Genomic DNA, 9582 nt, shown 5'->3' on the forward strand with positions numbered 1-9582 from the left:
TTGCAAAATTATGATCTTAGTATTGCCTATTTTTGGGGAGATTAGGTTAGCGTTGTTAAGTGCCCGGGACATGTCCGCTGTATATAAATTAAAACAACATTGGAGCAAGGACAACTCCTTGCTTTAGCCCTTGGTTGGAGTTCATCTTAGTTAACGCGGTGTCTGACAACTTGACCCTCACCCAGGTAGATGTGTATAACGATATGATGGCGTTGAGGAGGCCACTGGGAATACCCTACACCTGGAGGGATTCTTGGCTTCACACCTACTCACATGCTAGGTACACTTGGGTACATCTAGACAACCATTGTAGGAGTGTACACACTTTTTTCCTGCATTTTATATTCATGTATTTATTCATGCTTATTGCAAGATGGTAGAACTATACTATCCTTTCATATTCGCTGTACTGCTAATCATATATCTCTGCTACTGTCTAATGGTTGTTGCAGCTCATATATTCTACACAAGAATAACAACTGTTCAATAAATCCTTATTGAAACGCCCAGACTGTTTATTCTGTCTATCTCGGAGACAAACTAAGTGAGCATGAGTGACTGAGCAAAAAGTAGTACATTGTTTCCACGATCCTGAGGGATCAGGGTTGTCCTGTTCTAAGGTTGCCAGAAAATATTCTCTCCCCGATAAGAGGAGACACTAGTGGCACTGTGAGCTAGCTAATGCAAACAGGCTAATATTTCTAGTTGGGGGTGCTCACAGTCTGCCTGCCACCAAACCCACAGTTTGTTATCCAAATGTGCAGGTCCTGTATGAGTAATATAGTAACTACACAACATGGCGCCGCCAACGTTGGTTGGGTACTTATTCAACAGTAGAATCTGAGTAGTTCAGTTGTGCGATTTCTGAGAGACCCCAGCTCACAAAACACCAGAGACGTCTGGATTGGGTGGGCAAAAAGTCCGCCACAGCTGAGTAGGCTAAAGAACCTATTTATTGGCTGCTGGTTAATCAAGCTTGAAGGACATAGTGTTCCCAAAATTGTGCAAAACCTTATCATAGTTTCCTTGGAAAAGTAGTTTGTGTTCTGTACACAATAACTACACCAGTCCTAGACCCACTACAGGAACCACTCCACCTCTCAGACTAGGAAGGGGATGCAAACTCAATTAAAATTGCACCTAAATTCAGACGTACTATCACCTTCAAACTATTAGAAAATGGTTTAACACCTAGGGGTGGCTTTTGTGATTGAGGCACACAAATCAAACATAACAGAGGTATTCTGTTCATGGGTTACATTCCTAAATGCAGATGTGAGAACACACACATTTCACTCTTACACAGAGGGAGATGCACCAGTGGAATATGGCCCGTTTAAGGACATAGAGGTTCCACTCACGTACCAGGAACACCAAACTGGTTTAAAGGCGCCTTACCCCATATAAGAAACAGAGTAAGATTAGGCCCACAACAGAGGAGACGGGGCAACATGGCCAATATTAACAGCCTACACGCCACATCCTGACATTGAAACAATGCCACACCCTGACTCTTACTCATACAACACAAAGATTTAGTAGAAATGTACAGAAACTTTACGCAATTCGGCATGAGGACTTTTACAGTCCAACCAACAACAGTTGCACCAAATGGAACTCAATCTCAGGGTACAGCAACTAAATTCACACCACAAAGCTTACACGTGGTAATGGGCAAAATGCCCACGAAACGTGAACAAATGCCGTTCTGGGTAGCTCAGAAAATAACTCCTCTCGAGGCAGTATTTCCGAATACTACCCAGTTTGAAAAACACAGAATGCTAACAATCTGCTTGCCCATGGTCTTAACACCACAAGTAGAGGATTGCACCTCTTTGGGTACAGTCTTTGATGCCATATATACTAGGACACATGGTATTTCTTCATTAGCAGTGATAACGGATGTATTGAGACAAATGCAGAAAGATTACGGAGCAGAATCTGCTCTGAACTTGGGGATGAAGTTACTAAATAACTATGACCAGGTATCAGCCATAATACTGGCTAATACTAAAGGGAAAGCAGCTTCAGTGGCAATCCGCCAGCACCTAAAGGAGGTCAGTCCGTTAGAACAACATCATGAACTGCCCAAAATAATTGAAACTGTGTATGCAGAATTAGGCAGAGACTGTTTGGGTGGAAAAGCTTTAAAACCACAACTGATGGGCAGTCCGGAAAAGGGCACTTCCAATCAGACACCTACTTCTTCTAAAAAGAAGTGGGATAATAAAAATCAACAAAACTTTAAAGGAAATCGATCTGAATCCTGAGGTAGATCTCCTCCACGGGAACCCTCTGAAAAGAGATGGAACCTTAGGAATAGGGATAATATTAGGAAACCTGACGGGTATCGTGATACTGATACATGTTCCTCTCGTTCCTTTCAGGGCTCCACGAAAAACTCAGAGAGAGGACAGTCAGAACACAAAGAAGAGCGTACAAAGCCCCGAGACAAGCAGCACACGCAAGACTATACTTCCAAAAAAGAAGACAAGCCAAAATCAAAACCTCCGTTTAAGAAGAAGAAAGTTGCAGGCCTGAAGATCAGAAATGCACAGAATTCTGAGGATGTAGCTTCTGAACAGGGAATGGGCTCTGACGATGCTAGACAGTGCGGCATAAGTAACAATAGCTCGCCAGAACCTAATGGAATTTCTGGTGACAGCGGACTTGAATGATTACGTCACGGTGGAAACACCAGATACAAGGGTGAGCGTCCCATATAAGTTACATGAAATAACACTCCAAATGGAGGGGGACAAACCCAAGAAAGTTAAAGGTCTGTTTTGGAAAAACCTATCATCTGGTTAAGAAATGCTATTAGCAGAACAAGATTGGCCGCCAGCATTTGTTATGGAGTGCCCTAGGGGAGAAAATGTAATTTTTCCAGCATTCTCCGACCTCGTTCTTATACATGCATATGCACGGCAGTGGGCAGTTGCCCTAGCTCGAGCATTGTACAAAAATCCTCCCGGGTGGGATGAGGATGTTAAAAGTTTCACCAAATGCTCTGAGGCAATACCCAATAAAGCAAGAAGCTAAAAACAGGTCAGGGAGATCCTATATCAACTTGAATACCAAGGGGTGATTGAAACATACAACTCGCCAATGAACAACCCCTTGTTTCCTGTCATGAAACTTGACAATTCATATAGTCTAGTTTTGGATTACAGACATTTAAACACTTGCACATAGACATTAGCTGTCCAAAATGCACATAGTGCTGCATTAATGAATAACATTGTGCCGAAGAAATACAAAACCACACTTGATATTTCAATTGGATTTTTCTGCCAAAATATAGCACCTGAAAGCAGGTATTTGACCACATTCTCTGCGTTTGGGTGCAAGAGACAATTTTGTCACCTCCCTCAGGGGTATTAGCACAGCCCAGGGGTATTCTCAGCAAGGGTAACCGGGGGGCCCACTACATTGGCCTGCTGAGATGGGCGCCCTCCCCAAACCCTCCAGCCATGTCGGTAATTTGGGGATAACTATCGACGACTCACTAACCATGCACCATCAGGCAGTAAAGGTCACATCCATCTGCTTTACCATCTTGAAATGGCTCAGGAAGATCGTCTGGATGCTGCCAGGGGACACTCAGAAAACAGTGGTCCATGCCCTCATCACCTCTTGGCTGGACTATGGAAACATCCTTTATCTTGGCTCAAACAAAGCAGTGACCCGTAGACTGCAGTTGGTACAGAACACTGCAGCAAGATTACTTTGCAAGGTTCCCAAGGCCACCCCAATATCCGGCTACCTCCGTGACCTACATTTGCTCAGGGTGGAGACCCGCATTAAGTTTAAAACTCTGAGCTATATGTTCAAGATCAAAATGGGAACGGCACCACAGTATCTAAACTCCCTCGTCCGTCCCTATGCCCACACTCGCCATCTACGATCTACCACTCTCGGATATTTCACAGTACCAAGGTTCAAACTATCCAGGATGGGGGGGAAGATCTTTCGCTTACCTAGGTCCATCACTGTGGAACACCCTTCTTCTCGCCATACGCAAAGAGACTGTTTATACACGCTTCCGCAGATCCCTCAAGACCTGGTTATTTAACCAGTAACTCCTTCTACTACTGCCTTTAGCTACACCTAGTCCGCTTGCGCCGGGAAACCCTTTTTGGGTAGCCGTTGCGCCCTATAAATTAAATAAATGAATAAATAAACTGAGTTACTACAAAATCTTGAGAAAGAAGCATTGTCCTATGTGGATGATATTTATTTGACGGACAATGACTTAAAAAGGCACTTGACCAGGGTGAGCACCATTATTATGAGATTCGCCTCGAAGGGCTACAAATTTAATTTTTTTAAATCAAAAATAGCCCTCAATGTCCTCTTTTTGAGCTTGCAAGTGAAGGGAAAAGCCTGGCAGCTAACTTTTTAGAAAAGTGTGCGCTGCTTCAACCAACAAATTCATTAAAAAATCTGCAATCAATACTGGGTTTCCTAAATTTCTGCTAAACATACATTTTGGATTACGCAGAAAGGTTTTACTCTTTCTGCGACTTAGTAAATCCTAACCTCAGTTAGACATTGGACACTGGAACACACATCACCTACGTTCACTACAAGAAGATATGATTGCTTCCAAACACTTACAGACACGCGTAAACGTTTGCAACCTAGTGCTCAGAATAATAGCAGGTCAATGCGGGTACACCTACTTAACCTTCAATGAAGGCGAAACAGTACCCATCGCTTAGAAATCACACCTGTACACAAGCGCAGAAATGCGTTTCACTTCAACAGAATTAATCCTGACAGCAGTTCAGACCGCTGTAGCAAGAGAAAGAGCACAGGCTCAGGGGAAACACATAATCGTCGTCACCCCGGTACCAGCTTTCGAGCCTGTTACAAAGGCTAGCATTCCGAATGCAAAACCCTTACATCCAAGATGGATACAATGGGCTAATTCTCTTACTGCAACGGACGTTGAATACAGATTTGATCCAAGTCTGAAAACACAAGCATTTCTGCAATACGAACAAGAATATCCTCTACCTAATGAAATATTGCCTCTAGATCAGTATGAATATATTATTTACACTGACGGGTCTGCTCAACTGGCCATAGGGAGTAAGCAACAATACAGCGCAGCATGTGCTATCATTAAAGGTCGCATGCGGTAGTGAAAGTTCCAATCAAGTTGCAAAAAAACGCAATCTCTATTAGACTGCATGGCACAGTTGGCAGAGTTAAAAGCACTGATACTGGCACTTGTAAATACGGATCACAAATTCCCCACACTAATTGTGTGTGATTCCTTTCACAATGAGTACTTACATCATTGGGAACAAAATGGGTTTAAAGATGCAAAAGGTGGCACAATTAAGCATAAAATGCTATGGAAACGGGTAGTTGAATTGAAAAACGAACTACCGCGGGCTCACGTGATACACACACTGAGTCATCAACGTGATGGTGTTCACATTGAAGGGAATTCATTGGCCGATGAAGCCGCGAAGCGGGCTGTATGCATGGCTTCCGTAGCTGCAATGACTCGTTCTTAAAACGAGAAAAGACGGCAAGATAATGGTGGCTGTCATTGCTTTAAGCAAGGGCAGCTCAGCATTACGAAAGACATTCTCACTCAAGTACTCCTACAAGTTAGATGCGAACAACATTCCATATGCTCAAACTCATGGAGTGGGGGACAGAGTAATACCAAATATAGATCGTAGGCAAGGTTTAATACTAGCAGCACACGAGGGTTTGGGTTCTGCGTACACAGGCGTTACAGCGACTATTTCATTATTGAAACAGCGCTATTGGTGGCCAGGTCTAACAAAACAAACTTAAGACAATGTCTTGAAATGTGGCCCGGCGTTTAGCTCTCAGGCTTACAAAGAGGCCATTGAAAGTATGGGCGTAGCATTGCAGTACTCCTCTCCATACCATCCTGAGGGAAATTCGGTTGTGGAGAGGAAAAACCAGGACCTAAAGCAATCTTTAACAGCTAGGGTATTAGGCAAGGGTTGTAGTGGAGTCAATCATCTATACGGGGTACAGTGGGCACTCAATAACCAGCCAAGAAGTTCTCTAGGTGATGTCACTACATATGAGGTCCTATTTGGGATGTGAATGTGGGTACCTGATCTTGATAGTGAAGGCGCAGTGGCAGATGAGAAACCATTTGATATCCATGAACGTTTGGCTGTTTTACAGGATCTCAATGAATCCAGGACACAATAAAGTAACGTCCTCCAGAAACAGACTGCCACTGGGGAAGTCAAGGCAGTCACTGCAAGACCTGTCTGAATCCCAAAAGTCAAGGATCTGGTCAGAGAAAAAATAGCGGACAAAAAAAAATGTATCCATCATACAGGAAGCCTGTATCTGTCCTAGCAATTCAAGGAACAAGAACTGTACTTTTGCCGCCTCTTGACCGGAAAAAAGGAGAAAAGATTTGTCTCAATTGACATAATCAAACCACACTATGTGGCTGATACTGAACAGTAGGCCTTGTGGACTCCACAGTAGCAGACTCCCTCCTCTAGCTACAATACAATAAGTTCAAACAGAAAGATTCATCACGTTCGAATAGCTTCCTGTACGGAATGAAGGACTAAGCAACAATGCTATGGAACTTGTTCCTCTTGAACCCGAAGTTCAACTTCAAAATCACACTCGAAATAACAAACAAGTTGCAATTAGACCAAATATAGACGTCTACATCTACATGCCTCGACAAGTGCAAAGAGCGATTTCACAAATCCCGATGCAATCCCTACAGTTGATCGAACTGCTTCTGGCTACTTCATTAACTTTGATACGTTCTCCTTGGATCCAAGTGAACCGGAAACAATGCCAGCCCAAAAATCACGCAAGCAGCAAGTTAAAGACTTTCTGAACTTTATCAAAAAGACTTACCTGGTATCACCTTGGTTAGAACTCTGGGTAATTACTTGGATACTATTTTTGATTTTCTGGCTATAGTAAGTTATAAGTTTTAGTATGCTTATTAATGGACGATACATTCAACAAAGCTCTACTGCCCAAAAATTTAATTTGAATCTGAATTACTCTTCACATCGTGAGCAAAGAGACTTGTCATCAGTGAACATTAGAACAGTTCCTATACCGGACGGTATAGTTTGGCACGAGGTTGATTTGGAAATATTCCGTCCTACTGAACTTTAAAAAATTTCTCATATAATTAAAATTTCATTAAATGATATCATTACCGCCAGAACATTTTCTGATGATTGGGACTCTGAAAATGTTAATAACACGTTGTCTGATTTAGAGAAAACTGCAGCATTTCCGAACACTGAAATTTTAGAAGGTAATTCAGACTATGACACTTTGTACTGGTACCAACATTATGGTAATCATTTCCTGCATAGATCTGTTTCACCTAAAAATGTTTTTGGGTATCATCAGTGGGAACATTGCCCTACACCACCTAAAGGTAGTTCGCAAACATTTGCATAGAAATTCTCATATTTCTCAGGGTTTAACACTTCTGACCCGACGTCATTCTATTATAAAGTTACACCGACATCGGCACTGAAAATTATGCTGACAAACACCAAACAGATTTACTCTGCTTCCTTTATTGCCCAATTGTCTGAACAGAGTTTTGACCTATGGAAGGACACACAAGACTTAAAATCAGTCTGGGGTTCTAGAGACTGGCAAGTCCAGGGAACAGAAGCGCTATTTAGAGCATGCCTCATTCCACAGCAGATGATATTTCTAAATGACACTGTGCAACAGACATCCTGTCTTGGACTAGCCAAGAATAAGGACCTGAACACACCTCGGTTTCCAACACCATCACAAATGGAGGGGTGGCAAAATTTGACTTCACAAGAAGGAGAAACAATAGGTGACATTTTACAGTACAATAGATCAGACCCTAATTGGAAAGAATGGCTGGTTTGGCCCTCAGACATGAACCGATGTCAGAACAGATTCTGAGATACCACAGAAGGGTTCAGTATCCATAGGCCAGATCCACGTTCTGTGCAAAGAGAACACCCAGGGATAGTGACATCATACAGTGTTGGAAAGTTGTGCCTCGACTGGTTAGAGACCTCAACACTCACACAAGTGAAACAACACTTATCCTTACTCACCCAAGACATGGATCTTAGGGATTTTTTATTAGGTCCCAGGAAACAACATCCAAAACGTTTCATATATGCCGGTATTTATGCTGCCTAAAATGAAATTTGAAAAATATCCCAACAAGAGGCCACGGAGAGAATACGGGAAATAGACCATATTAACTTAGAGAAATCCCTAGTAGTAGTGGACAACTTTGACCTCCAGGGTATATTGATTAGGCAACATTGTATCTTCTGTGATAGACTTACTCAAACAAGATTTGTCCATGTTTCAACACTGGCAATCTCAGCTACGTTCTATTATGTTATTAATCTGGACGCTACAATCTTTGCGTGCAGGCTATGTGCCTTGACATTATATAAACAGTACGTCTCTATTTACAGAATACAATCTAACACATAGACAGAAATGGCAGAAAGGGTATTAAAATATACAATGCTGCGTATTGAAAAGCTGGACAGGTTACCATTCACGGTAGCGGAATCTCCGTCTACGGAATGGCTTATGTATGGCTATATAACTCTATCGGTCACTACTTTTCAGTTTCAATATTGCCTTGAGCAAAGGCAGGCGGGCACATATGAAAAGATGGATAAGGAATACATTAGGGAAATTTGGGAGTTACCATACAGATTTCGATGCTGGAGTGGGGATAGAGAAGTGTTTCTAAGCGGTACAAACTGCAAGAATGCTTTAAACAGTTCGCTCATGTGCCAGGACATTTCATTGCACAGAGCTTGCAATGGTTCAATAGCAAACTTGTGCTGCCACATGAAAGGGGCTCCAGCAGCTGTGATTACACTGGTATTCGAGCTGCTCTCGAATGGGAGTTACTAGATGATGAACGATCAAGGTTGCTGTGGGATGCTTCTGGGCATTGCCTATCTGGTCACTGTGAACTCCAGGGTTTCTTGCTGTATGCAAGTATTGTTTCCCCCAACAAGTAGTCAGGGAGGTGCTGTTATGGCCTTCGTTGAATGTTTCCTTTATACAATTTGATACTTTGAGCAGACTGAAAGCCATGCTTTTACAGCAAACAGTACCCTTAACCTCCGCTCGAGAGACCTTTGATCTTCAAATCGCAAGGACCTCGACTGAGATACAGGCGCTTATACGTACAAACTGCCCAATTCATTTCGCAGAAATGGTAGGTCGTATCTTTAATATGTCTGATATGAGTGGAATTGTACACCTATTTAAGACCATAGGGTGAGGATTTCTAAGCACCTTTCAGACAATCCTCGGAGTTATCCCACATTTTATACACCCTGTATTGGAAAGCATCATTGGAGGTCTTCCGCTGATCGTGCTTTCTATCGCAGGGATCCTGATTCTTATTTTTCTGCTCCGCAATGGACGGCCCAATCACCAACGAGATGGCAAAAGCACTCCTGGAGTGTAAGTACTGTGAACGCATGGTACAGCATCTGGGCACACCTCGACTGAGGGAACTGAGCGCCTCTTGCTTCCTATTGTTTAGACCAGTCT

Source organism: Triturus cristatus, chromosome 1_2 (genome assembly GCF_964204655.1).
Source record: "Triturus cristatus chromosome 1_2, aTriCri1.1, whole genome shotgun sequence".
Taxonomy (NCBI): Eukaryota; Metazoa; Chordata; class Amphibia; order Caudata; family Salamandridae; genus Triturus; species Triturus cristatus.